This window comes from Hippopotamus amphibius, chromosome 6 (genome assembly GCF_030028045.1).
Source record: "Hippopotamus amphibius kiboko isolate mHipAmp2 chromosome 6, mHipAmp2.hap2, whole genome shotgun sequence".
In the NCBI taxonomy this organism is placed as follows: domain Eukaryota; kingdom Metazoa; phylum Chordata; class Mammalia; order Artiodactyla; family Hippopotamidae; genus Hippopotamus; species Hippopotamus amphibius.
Window position 1 is genome coordinate 77028258 of NC_080191.1, and position 17849 is coordinate 77046106.

Here is a 17849-nt window from a genome sequence, read left to right on the forward strand (position 1 = left end):
GCTATAGAAGATACTTTTATGCATCTTAATTCTGCTCCTTGCAAGCTAATAATACTCTATAGGAATTTCTGTGTGGCTTTTACATCTGGTGGCTGTGGAATTAGCATGTACAAAGAGAGCTCAGAATTATGCTTTAATTATGATTTGAATGATGATTTGAGTCTGAGCATGAGTTGTCAATAGAATTGTGAGCTGGGGGAAAAGGAGATAAGGACTGTTAGTGGGATATAAAGTATATTTGCAGTCACTTACTTTAAAGTGCCTTTTGTTTTAAAAGAAGTAATTAATGTTCGGAATTAATTGGTTTAGATTCTTGATTTTAAAGTTATCACTTGGTTGCTAAGATGAAGCCTTTTCAAAATTACTACACGAAATGCAATGACAGGAACATTTCAATTGAAAGGTAGAAAACCTTATTGAAAACCTAGCTTTTGAGTGCCTGCTTATCACCCTAATTGATAGCAGATGAGCCCGAGGAACTAAATGTTGTAGTTCAATTAAAAAAAAAAAAGTATTTAGCTGGATTTCACATTATGTTGCATAGTTTCCTCTAAAAGCTAAACATTATTGCTAATGTTTTGATACAATACTAGGCTTTAAGTGCAGCCTGGTATGTATTAACTATCATAAAGCAATCATGAAGTCAAAATTATATGAAAAAAACAGATCCAGTTATAGCATCTAAAAAGCTTTTAAGGTTTGGGTAACTAAATTAGGGCGTTCATAAAATTCATAAAATCCATCCATAAAGAAGGATGTTTTAGATGTATGTTTATTGATATAGAAAACACATTACAAAACAGGCCGTACAGTATAAGACCCACTACTGTAAAAAAAAAAACCCAACATATATAAGAGTGGAAAAAATCGGAAAGGATATATGCCAAATGTCAACAGTGGTCCTCTCAGGCAGTGGGGTTACGGAAGGTTTTCATTTTTGTTAGGCGTATCTGTATCTTCCTAATTTTCTACAGCAAATGTGTTTGATTCGGATATGTTAGTATTCCAGTCTGCCTAATGTTTAGCAGGAAAATCTTCATATGACTTTAGAACACAACTGCATACTCTTGCAGATGTCTAGTTGGTCCTAACATATGTTTACAATTCCTGTTTATTCATTTATCCTGTTTTTGTATTTACATATTTTATTACAAGTATTAAAACTTTAACTAATATGCAGAAGAATGAAAGGAAAGGAAATAGATCCAGATTTTACCACATTTTGGTCTGCATGTGAGGAGGATGATAGACCTGTTGGAAGTAATTGGTCAAACCAATCACTCAAGACAGTAAGTGTGACTTTCCTTTAAAGAAAGACAATAGGTCAGCTAACATGCTGGCTGCCTATTTCTACAAGGCTCTATCCCTGTGAGTGAGGAGAAAACATGGTCTAATTATTCTGCTCAAAGAGAATTTCTTTTCTAATTTCTATTTAAAAGAAGAGTAGCTTTTGGCAGGTGTATTTTCAGGGCACTGTTTACATTAGTGTGAACAGTTGGACCGCTTCTACAAAAATCAAATGAGATGGGTGGATTCATGTGGAGGTTAAGGAATTTCCAGTGATAGGAAGACCAGAATTAGCCTCTAAACTATTTACTTGAGAAGAAACACACCGCACCCCCCCCACACACAGATATACATATGTATTATAGTGCTTTGTGGCATCTGTACTGAGGTCAAACAAGATCAAGCTGTAAAAGAAAAAAGATTGCTTTGCTAGTTGGGATTAATAGATAGTCACGAGATGAGCATTTATTAAGTTGTTGGAAGTAAATGTTATAAAATCACAGTTTAAGGGAGGAAATTATGTTTCTGGGGACACAGTATTAAGCTCCTTTCTTCCTTTTCTGATTAAATAAGATACTCTACTGGGGTTTTATTTTTTCTGCTTCATAGGCTGCCTTCATTCTGACATGTGGAAAACAGCTTTTAACTACTAGTGAATAATCAATTTTCTATTACAGTTTTATTAACAGTAAGTAATTAATCAGCCTCACAATTTTATTTAGGATGTTGGTTCAAACATCCGGCTGTCATTTTTTTCAGCCCAAATGAAACTTTGTAAATCATGTTTCAAATTGGTCCTTTAACCGATGAACTGATTTTCTTGAGAGAGAAAGCTTAGAAAATTTTCTAATTAGTGCTAAGACCTGATTTTCTGTGGCTCACTGCTTGATGTATTCTACTTCTTCAAATTATGCTGTAGGAAGTGTCTTTAAGAGGTTGGTGTTTTCTATTGATCTCTACAATTGCTCTCAGTAATTTAGAAGTTAACTGTGCAGTGCTTTTCCAAGAATGCGCTGGCGCCTTGAGTCGGCACACACTGCTCTCCGCTGAGCCAGGAGCAAAGACCCTTCTAGCCCCTCGTTGGCTCCGAGCGTTAGGAATGGGACACCTGGACTCCAGCTGTCAGTTCATTTCCTCTGTGTAACTTCCCTGTTCTTTCAGCCTGCAGTTCACGCCTTAAATGCCTCTTCCCTTATAAGCTGAGCAGGGATTTGTGCAGCATGAGCTTACCTGAGAAACTAAAGATCATTAATTAGAAAGGTGCTTCTGGGCAACAGGAAATTTTTCATTGGAAAGGTTTCAAATCTAAGAAAGTAATTAATTTCTCTGTGGAAGAGAATCACATTTTTCTCTTCTGATGTCCTTCCTTATTGCAGTTGAATGGTTTAAGGCACAACAGAGGGAATACGACTCCTCTGTCCTTAACCCTCACAGTCTGGCTCCCTCTTTTCTGTCTCTTTCCTTTCCTCTTCCATTTCAGCATCAGTGGTGCCTTCTAGGGATTTGGGGGGACATTTTATTTTATTTTTGTGAGGAAGAGTTAAGGAATATAACACAATACATATTTTTCTTAATGTGCATATACTGTCAGAAGGAGTTTTTAAAAATGAAATATTCCTGTTTATTAAAAGAAAAATGACAAATTAGGAAAAATAGTTACATGATAACATTTTGTTAAAAAGAAAATGACAAATTAGGAAAACAACAAGTTGCAAATTTAGTTGCAATAAATATGATAAAGTTTTGCCACCATAGGTGTTCTATGATGGTCAAAATAAGGGGAAAGGACATTTCAAAGAAGAAATAGAGGGCTCTAAAATCCATTGTTATTAATAATCAAAGAAATTAATATTGAAACCAGATATGTTACAAAAGTTAATGAATTTATCTAGGTATGTATGTGTCATCTATCATCACCATCATGTCATCTAGTATCAGTATGACTCACGGATTCCTATTTTATTCAATAAATTATAATTCTTACTGTAATCATTTTCATGCTCAAACTGACCCAGATTTGGACAGTGGGAGGCCCTTCAAGCTGGTCTGTCTATTCACACTTCAGTAGTACTCTCTTCTACCGTATGTTTTAATATCTGGTAGGGCTAGCACCCTCTCACAGCTTTTCTTTTTCAGTGTTTTCCAAGTATTCTTGCCTGTTTATTTTTCCATATGAACTTTAGTAGCCCCTTGTTTAGCTCTAGAAGAGAATTTGTAGGTATTTTTATTGGGATTGCATTAAATTTATAAATTAATTTTAGAGGAGAACTGACATCTTGATGATGTTGAAATGTTCTTGTTGCAGGATTTTACAGAGTGAAGCAAGACACCCAGGCTATATGCAGGAAGCAGCATTTATTTATGGGGCATAGGCCCAGGGGATTTGTTTCCAGAGGCTGAGCCCTGAACAAAAGGGGGCCATTTCTTTTATACTTTTTGTTAACTTTCTATACATTAGGCTTTCTTTGGCCCCCAAATAAGGTAATACGGAAAGTAGCATGTGACTTGATTGGATACTCTTCTCTCATGGCCTCTGGGGCAGCTTCAGAGTTACAAGGGCTACATAGTAACAGAGATATTCAGAAAACAAGCAAGAGGAGTTGCTGAGTTCACAGGCACATATAGAGAACAACTGGACCCAGCTTTGTTTCTCTCCGGTTGCATTATGGCCTCTGGGTCCTAAAGCTCCTAGAGTTCCCACTACATTCTAACCAGAACAACGAATGTCTTTCCACTTAGGAGTGTTTTATAGTTTTACTCACATAGGTTTTATTATTTTTTTAAGATTTATTTATTTATTTAGGCTGTGTTGGGTCTTTGTTGCTGTGCACGGGCTTTCTCTAGTTGTGGTGAGCGGTGGCTTCTCTTGTTGTGGAGCATGGGCTCCAGGCAGGTGGGCTTCAGTAGTTGCGGCACATGGGCCCAGTAGTTGTGGCTCACGGGCTCTAGAGTGCAGGCTCAGTAGTTGTGGTACACAGACTTAGTTGGTCCTCGACATGTGGGATCTTCCCAGGCCAGGGAATGAACTCGTGTCCCCTGCATTGGCAGGTGGATTCTTAACCACTGTGCCACCAGGGAGTTCCCTCATATAGGTTTCGATCATTTCTTGTTAAGTTTATTCCTAAGTATTTTATCTTTTTTGTTGCTGTTGTAAATGGGGTTTTCTCTTCCATCATATTTTTTTAAATTTTTGTGCATAAGATTTTTGCATGCTAATTCTATATTTTCCTACCTTGATTAATTCTATAACTTTTTGAGATAGTTTTATCATTGACTGCCTAGAGGTGTGTAAGTATATTAAAATGTCCTCTGTGAATTCCAGTTCAAGATGGTGATACAGGAGGCTCCTGCACTCACCTTTTCCTGCTGACACACCAAGTCTACAGCCATACATGGAGAAATTTCCTCTGAAAGAAATCCAGAAACTAGTTGAGTGACCCCTACATATTGGGCAAACAAGAAAATATTTACATTAAAATGGATAAAAAAGGCTGAGACAAACTTATGCCACAAACCCCACACCTGGCACAGGGACAAACAATCAGTAGGGAACCCACAACTCCCAGCTTCTCCCTGAGGAGTGAAGGGCTTGGACCCAACGTCTAGCATCCCAACTTTTAAAACTTCAACATGAGGGATGGGCCCCCCCAAACATCTAGCTCTGAAAGCTAGCAGGGCTTGCTTCCGTGAGACCCACAAGACTATAGCAAAGAAAGAAATAGTCCTTAATGGGAGCACAAGGACTCAGCGTGGCTATTCCCCTAGGGCTCAGCACGGAAGGAGCAGACAGAATCACCTGTTTCCCAGTCTGCCCCTGAAAGAGACCTATTTACACACTTTAAAAGCTGCTGCCTGAGGGTCAGGCTCTAATTTAGCATACTGAATTGTTTTTATAAATGATAAATACATAAGTAAATATTATTACAAATGATTATGATCCTCCCTTGAGACCTGGGAGGCTGGTGGGCACTGTTCCCACATTCTCCCTCTGCCCTGCTCCAGGTCACTGGTGTCTCCCTGGAAGGAGCTTGTGCATATGTCTGGTGCCCTGGCTTTTGTGGCTGCAGATCAGAGGACGAACCACTTGATAGTCCATCTCTGATGGCCAGTAAGGCTTGTGGTCATGAACCCCACAGGACTATAGCAAACAAAGAAATAGCTCTTAACTGGCTATCCCCCTAAGGCTCAGTGCAGAGGGAGCAGACGAAAATGCCCAGCCCCCAGTTTTTCTTTAAAAGCTGCTATCTGGCTTCCCATCAGGTGCTGACTGAGATCCTCCCCTTGGGGACACTGACAGATCTTGGCACAGCCTCAACTTCTGCGAGTCCTAAGAACAAAGAAGGCAACTTGGACAATCGGAGAGGTTTGAGAGACAAACAAGAGCTATGGCTGTGCTATAAGTTTCACCTCCTAAATAAGACTACCACATCAAGATGGAGAGGTGGCTATTTTATCTAATGAACAGAAATCAACACAGAGAGTCAAGGAGAATGAAGAAACAGAGGAATATGTTCCAAACAAAAGAATAAGATAAAACTCTAGAGACAGACCTTAATGAATTGAAGATAAGTAATTACCTCGATAAAGAATTCAAAATAATGGTCTTAAAAATGCTTACTGAGAGCAGAAGAATGCATAAACAAAGTGAAAATTTCAACAGAGATAGAAAATGTAAGAAAATACCCAACAGAAATTACAGAGCTGAGGGACCTCCCTGGTGGTGCAGTGGTTACGAATCCACCTACCAATGCAGGGGACGTGGGTTCAAGCCCTGATCCGGGAAGATCCCACATGCTGCAGAGCAACTAAGCCCGAGCACCACAACTACTGAGCCTTCATGCTGCAAGTACTGAAGCCCAAGCACCTAAAGCATGGGCTCCGCAACAAGAGAAGCCACCACAATGAGCAGCCAGCACAGTGCAACGAAGAATAGCCCCTGCTCACAGCAACTGGAGAAAGCCCTCTTGCAGCAATGAAAAACCCAATGCTGCCAATAAATTAAAAGAAAAAAAAAAAGAAATTACAGAGCTGAATGCAATAATTGCACTGAAAAGTTTATTAAAGGGGTTCAAACTGTAGTACAAAGCTATAGTAATCAAAACAATATGGTTTTGGCATAGAAACCATATAGATGATATGGTTCATCTATATGGATCAATGCAACAGAATAGAGAGCCCAGACATAAACTCATGTGTATATGGTAAACTAATTTTTGACAGCTGTGCCAAGAACACACAACAGAGAAAGGATAGTCTCTTCAATTAATAGTGCTTGGAAAACTGGACAGCCACATGTAAAAGAATGAAACTGGATTCCTTACACTATGTACAAAAATCGACACAAAAGTGGATTAAAGACTTGAATATAAAACCTGAAGCCATAAAAATCCTAGAAGAAAACATAGGGGGTAAGCTTTGTAGACATTGTTTTTGGCAATGATTTTTTGGATTTAGCACCGAAAGCAAAAATAAATAAGTGGGATTACTTCAAACTGAAAAGTTTCTGCGCAGCAAGGGAAATCATCAACAAAATGAAAAGGAAATCTCTGGAATGGGAGAAAATATTGGCAAATTGTATATCTGATAAGGGATTATATCCAAAACATGTAAAGAACTCATACAACTCATTAGCAAAAAACCCCTTGATTTTCTTTGCTGAAATTAATGAGGTTTGTCTAATTTGTTGATTTTTACCAAAGAATCAGAACTTTGATTTTTAAATTTTGATCTTTTTTCCCCAGTTCTCTGCATCTTTAATTTCTACTTTTATCTTTATCTTCCTTTTTAGTGCTTGTTTCTGGTTTATTTGTCACTCTTTTTGTACCGTTTTCAATTGTAAATTTAATTTATTTTTATTCTTTTACTTTAATTAATATAGATATTCAAGGCTATGAATTTTCTTTTGATCACTGCCTTAAATATATGCAACAGACTCTCTGACATGTAGTATTTTCATTTTTAATATTATTCAGAAGTTTGGTAATTTCTGTTTATATTTTCTTTCATTTTTTTCAAAAAGTTATTTAAGAAAAAAATTTTCCAGATTGGAAGGCCTTTTATATATATATTTTTTTATTAATTTTATTTATTTATTTATTTATTTTGGGGGGTACACCAAGTCCAATCATCTTTTTCTATACACACATCCCCACATTCCCCCCCTCCCTCGACTCCCCCCCACCCCCTCGAGTCCCCCCCACCCTCCCCGTCCCAGTCCTCCAAGGCATCCTCCATCCTCCAGTTAAACTCCCTTTGTTATACAACAACTTCCCACTGGCTATCTATTTTATAGTTGGTACTATATATATGTCTGTGCTACTCTCTCGCTTCGTCTCAGCTTCCCCTTCACCCCCTGCTCCCCCCATACCTCGAGTTCTCCAGTCCATTCTCTGCATCTGTGTCCTTGTTCTTGTCACTGAGTTCATCAGTACCATTTTTAGATTCCGTATATGTGAGTTAGCATACAATATTTGTCTTTCTCTTTCTGACTTACTTCACTCTGTATGACAGACTCTGGGTCTATCCACCTCATTACATATAGCTCCATCTCATCGCTTTTTATAGCTGAGTAATATTCCATTGTATATATATGCCACATCTGCTTTATCCATTCGTTTGTTGATGGGCATTTCGGTTGCTTCCATGTCCTGGCTATTGTAAATAGTGCTGCAATAAACATTATGGTACATGTTTCTTTTGGGATTATGGTTTTCTTTGGGTATATGCCCAGTAGTGGGATTACTGGATCATATGGTAGTTCTATTTGTAGTTTTTTAAGGAACCTCCAAATTGTTTTCCATAGTGGCTGTACCAACTTACATTCCCACCACCAGTGCAGGAGAGTTCCCTTTTCTCCACACCCTCTCCAACATTTGTTGTTTCCAGACTTTGTGATGATGGCCATTCTGATCGGTGTGAGGTGATACCTCATTGTGGCTTTGACTTGCATTTCTCTGATTATTAGTGATGTTGAGCATCTTTTCATGTGTTTGTTGGCCATCTGTATGTCTTCTTTGGAGAAATGTCTATTTAGGTTTTCCGCCCATTTGTGGATTGGGTTATTTGCTTTTTTGGTATTAAGCTTCATGAGCTGCTTGTATATTTTGGAGGTTAATCCTTTGTCCATTGTTTCATAGGCAACTATTTTTTCCCATTCTGAGGGTTGCCTTCTAGTCTTGTTTATGGTTTCTTTCGCTGTGCAAAAGCTTTTCAGTTTCATGAAGTCCCATTCGTTTATTCTTGATTTTATTTCCATGATTCTAGGAGGTGGGTCCAAAAGGATGTTGCTTTGATGTATGTCATAGAGTGTTCTGCCTATGTTTTCCTCTAGGAGTTTTATAGTGTCTGGCCTTACATTTAAGTCTTTAATCCATTTGGAGTTTATTTTTGTGTATGGTGTTAGGAAGTGTTCTAATTTCATTCTTTTACATGTTGCTGTCCAATTTTCCCAGCACCACTTATTGAAGAGGCTGTCTTTTTTCCATTGTATCTTTTTTATTCTTTTAATTGCAGTTTTCATTTCTAATTTTATTGCATTCTGATCATTGTGGGTTGTTTATAATGTTTCTACTTTATGCAACTTTATGATGTTTTCATTGTCACCTAACATATTAATAATTTTGGTGAACCTCTCATGTGCACTCTGAAAGAATATGTTTTTTATTTTCAAGGTTAGTGTTGTTTTGCATATATATTTTTAAGACATATTCAGTGATTATATTGTTTCGATCTTCTATGTCCTTATTTATATTTTTTCTTTTTGGTTTTGTACTGAAAATGAGTTTCTATCTCTATCTCCTTGTATCATCAGTAGTTTTTGATTTGCATATGTACTTTATATGTTATTTGGGGTATAGGTATTCATAACTATCCTATCTTCTTTGTGAATTCTGGCTTTTAGCATTACCTAGTGCTTTTAATTTTCTTGAATGTTGCTTTTTGGCCTGAATTCTACTTTATATTAGGCTTACAAACCATGCTCTCTATTGTTTCAATTTTGGCACTCCTGCATCCTCTGGAACCTTCCTCTTTCAGTCTTCTGTTCTTTCTTGTGAATCTTAAACATGCACTGTATATTGACCCCTTGGCTTTTGTTTCTTTTTTTATACATAAATTTATTTATTATATTTATTTATTGGCTGTGTTGGGTCTTCATTGCTGCACATGGGCTTTCTCTAGTTGCTGTGAGCGGGGGCTATTCTTCATTGTGGTGCATGGGCTCCTCATTTTAGTGGCTTCTCTTGTTGTGGAGCATGGGCTCTAGGTGCATGGGCTTCAATAGTTGCGGCACATGGGCTCAATAGTTGTGGCTCATGGGCTTATTTGCTCCGTGGCATGTGGAATCTTCCCAGAGCAGGGCTCGAACCCATGTCCCCTGCATTGGCAGGTGGATTCTTAACCTCTGCACCACCTAGGAAGTCCAGACCCCTTGGTTTTTATTATCCTTAAAAATTCTTAAAATAAACTCTTTCCCTCATGTTCTGCTACAGCTACTAGACAATCTATTTATCCTCCTTTTTATTTAAAGTTTTCAAAAGAGTGGTCCTCATTTGCTGCCTTTAATTCCTCTCCTCCTATTTATGTCTGTACTCTATGCTCTTATGCCTGTGTCCCTAGCACTTATCAAAATGCCTCTCCATGCTGTTACTGATGACTTCCTAATTTCCAATTCTGGCAACATTTATATGACTGGAATTCTGTAGTTCCTTGGCTTCTATACCGTGGCACACACACTTTTGGTTTTGTGATTGGGCCTCCCTGGTTTCCCTTGTGAACTTCATTCGGGGGATTGACCAGAGGGGCATAGCTTTAATAACGCCTACTAATCTTTCACGTAGCTCAGTGGGTGTAGTAGAAGCTCAACATTTTCAGAAACACCGCATAAGTGAAATGAACCCTGTCTCCAAACTATGACCTGCTGTAATTAGGCCCAGCTAGGGCTATAGACCCCAATTACTCTCTAGTCTCATCATTCACTTGAGGGACATTTAAAATTGGTAGATTTCATACGTAAGTCTGGATTTATTCCTTCTCTTGCTTAATGTGAAGCTGTGGCAACACTGAGCTGGCATTTCTTTAGAGCAACCTGTCATGTATTTGAGTAGCTACTGCTCTCATGGACAGGCATGTGCTCTCAAGTTTGACTTGATTCATTAATTTACCTTGCCTGCGTGGGGCATTTTAATTAGGACCTCCTAGTTCAACCTGTTATCTATACCCAAACCTTACCTTACCTCATGTATCCCAAGGTGGTGAAGAGTAAATGGACAGCTTTTTTCTCTAAGATCTTGTATTGGGTTGGCCAAAAGATTCATTTCTTTTTTTCCATAAGATGGCTCTAGTAGCACCTATTTGTCTTTAACTTCATACAAAACAATTTTGTTAGATTGTGTGTGACACTTTTCATATCAGATGCATTTAAAAAAAGACATCAAAATTGGTGAATTTTTGTGTAACCATTTTAGTATTGAAGATGGAAGGGAAAAAAAGCAACATTTTCAGCATATTATGCTTTATTATTTCAAGACAGGTGAAAATGTAACTGAAACACAAAAAAATTATTTGTGCAGTGTATGGAGAAGGTGTGACTGAACGTGTCAAAAGTGGTTTGCGAAGTTCTGTGCTAGAGATTTCTCGCTGGACGATGCGCCACAGTTGGGTATACCAGTTGTAGTTGATAGCGATTAAGTCGAGCCATTAATTGAGAACAATCAATGTTATACCATGTGGGAGACAGCCAACATACTCAAAATATGCAAATCAAGCGCTGAAGGGACTTCTCTGGTGGCACGGTGTTTAAGAATCTGCCTGCCAATGCAGGGAACACGGGTTCAATCCCTGGTCTGGAAAGATCCCACATGCCACGGAGCAACTAAGCCCATTAGCCACAACTACTGAGCCTGTGCTCTAGAGCCCATGAGCCACAAATACTGAGCCTGTGTGCGGCAGCTACTAAAGCCTGCACGCCTAGAGCCTGTGCTCTGCAACAAGAGAAGCCACTGCACTGAGAAGTCCACGCACCACAATGAAGAGTAGCTCCCACTCGATGCAACTAGAGAAAGCCCCCATGCAGCAATGAAGACCCAACGCAGCCAATAAATAAATAATTAAAATTATTAAAAAAATTAAAAACAGATCAAGCATTGAAAATCATTTGCACCAGCTTGGTTATGTTAAGCACTTTGATGTTTGGGTTCCACATAAGTTAAGTGAAAAGAACCTTCTTGACCATATTTCCACATGTGATTCTCTCTGGAAACGTAAGGAAAACATTTCGTTTTTAAAACAAATTGTGACAGGCAATGAAAAGTAGATACTGTACAGTAACGTGGAATGGAAGAGATTGTGGGGTAAGCGAAATGAACCACCACCAACCACACCAAAGACGGGTCTTCATCCAAAGAAGGTGATGTTGTGTATATCGTGGGATTGGAAGGGAGTCCTCTATTATGAGCTCCTTCCGGAAAACCAAACAATTCCAGCAAGTACTGCTCCCAATTAGACCAACTGCAAGCAGCACTCGACAAAAAGTGTCCAGAATTAGTCAACAGAAAACGCATCATCTTCCATCAGGATAACACAAGACTGCATGTTTCTTTGATGACCAGGCAAAAACTGTTACAGCAAGCTGGGAATTTCTAACTCATCTGCTATATTCACCAGACATTGCACCTTCGGATTTTCATTTATTTTGGTCTTTACAAAATTCTCTTAATGGAAAAAATTTCAATTCCCTGAAAGACTGTAAAAGGCACCTGGAGCAGTTCTTTGCTCAAAAAGATAAAAAGTTTGGGGAAGATGGATTATGAAGTTGTATGAAAAATGGCAGACGGTAGTGGAACAAAACAGTTAATATGTTGTTCAATAAAGTTCTTGGTGAAAATGAAAAATATGTCTTTTATTTTTAGTTAAAAACCAAAGCAACTTTTTTGGCCAACCATATATAGACCATGAGAATAGTAATTAAAGAATACATGATGATCTGATTTGCATTTTAGAAGATCATTCTAATAATTATATGGAGAAAGGCTAAAATGGGATCCAGGGTAGAGACAGTGGAAGCAGTTAGGAGACTATTGCTATAAATCAGGCATAAGATGACAGGGGTCTGAGCCACAATGGCAGTAATAAGGACAGGCAAATGGGAAGGAGGAGAAATCAACCAGGATTTGGTCACTAATTGGCTTCAGTCAGCGAGGTAAAGGAAGGAGATGAAGATGCGTCCCAAGTTTCTGACTTCAGTAAGTACTTGTCTAATGAATGAACAGCATGGATAACAGTATTAAGCAAGCTTGAGAGTTAAGATAATGAGTTCATTTTTGGCCAGTCTAACTTGGAGGTGCTAGTGTCAGAGGATTGGTTGGATATATGAGGATACTTTGGAGAGAGGTTTGGAGAGAAAGTTTGGGGAGTCTGGAGAGAGTTCTGGGCAGGAGCTATAGACTGTGCTGTCAGCCATGAGCAGTTCCTTATGTCCAATTGTTGTAGGACATGTCTACCTAGATATTCTACCATCACCTGAAATTCAACATAATCAAATTCTAACTCATCAGCTTTCCCCCCAAGCTACCTCTGTTAACAGCTTCATGGCTGACTGTGGTATTCTTAAACCACTCACTCTAGACTCTGAGCCACAGAAGTAAGCTTTATGCTTTTCATCTTTATTGTTATTGCCAAACTAACCTTTTATCAAGTCCTACAATTTATTTCTTCAAAATTTCTCTAGTAGAATTATCTGGATTCCCAGAAACCTAGGTTTCAGTCCTGACTCTGCTGCTAACTGGGAAGATGTTCAACTTGTACGAGCCATACAACCTTCCAAGTCCTAGTATCCACATCTGAAAAGAAGGAGGGCTTTGACTTCAGATAGTCAGTGAATTCTCTTCCAAGTATTCAGTTCTATATCTTTTCTTTCTGATTCCGATACTACAATCTAGGTTTATATAACTGCCTCCAAACTGGTGTTCCAGCTTTCAGTTCATTCCTATCCAATCCTATGCATATAAGTGTCACCAGAAGCTTCCTTCAACACTAATCTTTCATGTTATGTATCCTTGTTTGAGAACTAACCTAGTGGCTCTCTTTTACCTACTGCATCAAGCCTGACTTCTCTGTCAAGTTATCAAGATTCTATAAAATGATTTCTACCTAGCTAAGCTTACCCTTCATTACCTTCTAACATCATTCCCTATCTCCAGTCAGTCTAGACTTTTGACTGATTTCTTCAAAGAATTTGACCGTGATCTTTCTCCATTTGAAAATCCAGTACCCTTCCCTCTGAATCCTAAATTATTTTTCAAAGATCAGCTCAAAACAAAGGGAGTCCAACTCGAGGATGGAAGATGCCTTAGAGGACTGGGGCAGGGAGGGTGGGGGGGACTCGAGGTGGGGGGGGAGTCAAGGAAGGGAGGGAATATGGGGATATGTGTATAAAAACAGATGATTGAACTTGGTGTACCCCCCCAAAAATAATAAATAAATAAATAAAATTAAAAAAAAAATCAACTCAAGGCACCTCTCCTCTGGGGAGGTTATACTGAACCATTCCATTACTCAGTGTTCTTCCTTCTGATTTCCATCTACAGTTGTATTCTGTGACACAGTTTAGCACTTAACAGTCCATAGGCTGAATTTTGGACTGATTCCTGCGTGGGGACCATCTTCTGTATCTGCCACAGCCTCACAGCGTATGAAGCCTAACATGCCATAAATACATGTTGGTTTATTAGCTGTCAGGAGCACATGCATTTCTCAAAATAAAGAACAGACTATAACCTCCATTTTTGAGATCGCAAAACAAAATAACAAAGCCAGAGCTCTGTTGGAGGGGTAACCTGTAAGATTATGTAAAGATAATATGCCACAGTGGACATGGGTAATTGAAGAGCCTAAATAGTCTATTAAACAGAAATTTAACTCTTGAATTATTTTTGGTTATTTTTACATGCAGTTGCCAATTTGGGCATTATGGGTCAAGTATTGTCATTAGAAGTCGTGCATTTAGGAACTGAATTGTCTGTGCTATGATAAAAGCATTTTGGCTTTAAGGATGCCACTTTTAACTCCTGGAAATATTTAGTGCAATTTCAAGTTATATATTGTTTTAACAGGTCAAGGTTTCAAATAGATTCCATGAATTTCTTGAAAAAAAGCAGCCAAAAAATACGCTATAAATTACTTGATTATGCTCCAAAGTAATATTTTAACTGAGTTTTGAAATCTAAATGCCTCTTTGGACTAAAAATTTATTTCTATTACATTAGATTTCAAAAGAGAAGAGAACGTATCTGCCACATCATATCTTTTCTCCAGATCTGTCATCAAACACTTAGCTGGTTTTGCAATTTTTATTTAGTACTTTTATATTTTGCAAGGCACCTTGAAATAATTTTAATTATTATGACAAGCATGTTGCAGAAATACTGTGCGATTCTGTATGAATTTCTATATGACTTTCTCTGGTATCTCTGGGTTTTTGGCTGTCTCCTGTTTATAAGACAGTTTATTTTGCCATGCCACTGCCTTCAGAAAGTTTAAAGTCTTCCAGATTAACAATGTACCACAGAGCAAAGACAGGCCAACGTGCATTCAGAATTTAAATATAAATCCTCTTGGGCCAAAGACAGGATTCTAAAGAGAATCGTGATTCGTATTCTGTGTTCTGTAAGGTTGAACAAGTGTCTAGACTCCTGAGAGCAGGTGTCAGCAAGATTTACCACCGTGGTTCTCAGTGTAGCAGAAGTTGTGGAAAGCCATATCAAGGATTGAAAAGCTAAAGGGGACAAAGCTGTCTCTCAAAACACAAGAGACCCAGAGAATATCAAGTATGGCAGAGACCTCATGGTTTCCATCTGTTCAAAAACCACTTGGGTAAACATTTCAGTCGGTTTCCATTCCCTGCCCCCGTCCAGCTGGGATTTACTTACTATTCACTGCATCTGCATTATGTATTCTTATTAACTGAGAGAAATCTGCTTTCCCATAATTTGGATGTGATTGCATAGCCACTTGTCCTATAATGATAATGACACCATCACGTAATTTATGTTTTACAGTTTTACAGAGCCCTTTCATTGACATTATTGCATATGATCCTAAGACAAGCCTGTGAGGTAGGTAGGGCAGAAGTTATTCTACTCATGAATAATTTGAGGCTCAGAGCAGTTAGTTGATTTTTCCCAAGATCACATAGCTAATAGAATGGTGTTGGAACTGGAACCCAGGTCTCTTGACCTAAAGCCCAGAGATCTTCCAATGATTCTTGAATTTCTATTATCAAGCTTGTTAATTATCACATTCATGGGTGACTGATTAAGGGGAAAATGATGATAAGATGTGAAAGGGTTCACATTTCATGGAAAATGAGGATGAGGACTGAGTCTCCCTATGTTGCTTTTCTGATTTAATCATAGATTTGTAGGAGTTGATAATCAACAGAGAACTGAATAGATAGAACCTTTTTATGTTATTATATACAGAGCCCTACGGTTACCTGAACTCTTGATTTATGGATCCTGGATAAATATACATCTTTTTTTCAAATAGTTTCAAAGAGGGGGTCTCTAGTCTCTCTCAATATGACCCTTTCCAATATCTTAACTTCCCTCATCACAAAGTATTTATTTCAATCTAACCTAAACCCTGACTGCTGTCATTTAGGCCCAAAATCTTTTGTTCAGTAGGTGCTACTGCACACTTTTTATTTATAGCTTTGGAAGGGTGCAGGAAATATATTTGAATGATTTCTGACTGCTGACAAGCCCTAATAACTGACAGTACCCAGGCATTGAACTGAATGTCCTTTGGCAGGGATGGCTATTTTGAAGGGAAAAGACCGAAACTGGCAAAAACTTTTTTCATGCAGGTGTGATTTTATGATAGAATTGTATGACAGAAACTAGTCGAGTGTCCTTTGTATGTTTTATGATGTTATCAGCTCCTAGGCTGAGATTTCTTTCTCATTATTCATGTTTATTTGACTTAAAGCAAATTAAAAATCAGACAAGAATATTGTGATATAATTTTGATTTTGCAGATGTAATATGACACCTCAGCAACTTCAGAGAAGTTGGCTTCTTTTATTTGTGCTGTTTAGTTATGTTCTGACAAATGCTTTTGCATTTTCAAAGGCAGGTGCTGTGCTTGTCTGTATGGTGTATGCAATTTTGAGCACTCTCTCAGCACTTGATATTAGTGGCAAACAAGAAATCTGTGCATATTATAGTTATTTTTCTAGCTTCAGAGATGTTAAAGATAGGATTTTAAAAATTAGTCTGTTCTGAAGAAAGAACTGTAGCTGGAGTTCTTTGACTGAGAGAGAGAGAGAGATATATAGATGCATTTCTTTGATATTTTTTCCTTCAGTCTGTCCAGTAAATGGGGTAAAATTCATGGAAGAAGCTTGTGTTTTTCCCTTCTGAAAAGACTCCCTCTGAAGTCCCAATTTGTTATCACGCACGTTAAGTGCCAGAAATAGTTGTCGCACTAAGAGGGGTCCTAAAGCACTTGTCACCTTCACAGATGTCTTATGAATGGTCACCTTTCCATTGCAGCAGAGAAACCTGGCCCTGACCAAGTCTGATTGGCCCATTTGTGAGCATCAGACCAAAAGGCAGCATTATAGGCTGACCAGTCTATCCCTTTCAATGTTTACCTCCTGGTTCCCCTGGTCCTTATGTTTTATACTCAGCATGAGGACATGTGTGCAAAAACGATCTGTTTAGCTTGGGGTTTCAAGACGGTTCTTGATGACCATGCCATTGTAATCTGTTTTTTGAAAGTTTAGTCTGTAAACTCTTAATTTAGATGATGCATAGAGAGCATATGTTGAAAATCAGACTCAGCTTTAAAAATGATAAAATAAACAATTCAAAAAATGAATTGTACATTTTATCTCACAAAACACAAATCAGAAGCTCGGACAGATAGTGTAGGTTTAGGTTTAATGATGGTCCTTGGTAACAGGCAATAGCTTGTGGCTGTGAATCATGTACATATGAGTGGCCTTGCATGTATAGAATATGGTCTCTGTAGAGATCCTTTGCAAGTGACCATGTCTGTCAAGGGTTAGTTCACAGCCCGGCTGCTGTGGGTATTATGGGAATAGGAGATTTCTTATAGGAATTAGACTTGAAACAAATGTGGGAAGAACTGGGAAGTAGGAATTGGAGCATCTACTTAGGAGTTCCTAACCAATTTGCCTGAAGTTCTGGCCAGGATGGACAGGTCGGCTTGCAGGAAAGTTTGTGTTGCCTGATCTGGGAAGCCAAGCTCATCCAGCTGCCAAAGTAGAACCATGGAAAAGTCTTTGGGAAACCGTTGCCTCTGTGTGGTTACTATCTCTGAGGGTCTACAGCTGAGCAGCTGGTGGTGTTCTTGGGGCCCCTGTTGGCCAGCAGGGCCATCAGTTGGCAAGAAGAGCTGGAGGCAGAGCAGAGGAGAATGAGAACAAGCTGGCACCTACCAGGCTCCTCTGCATCTGTTTGCTACCATGTCAGACTGTGACCACCTTCCAAGAGCAAAGGCTGCTGCTTCGTTTCTGTCTTCCAGATCTCGCACGAGTT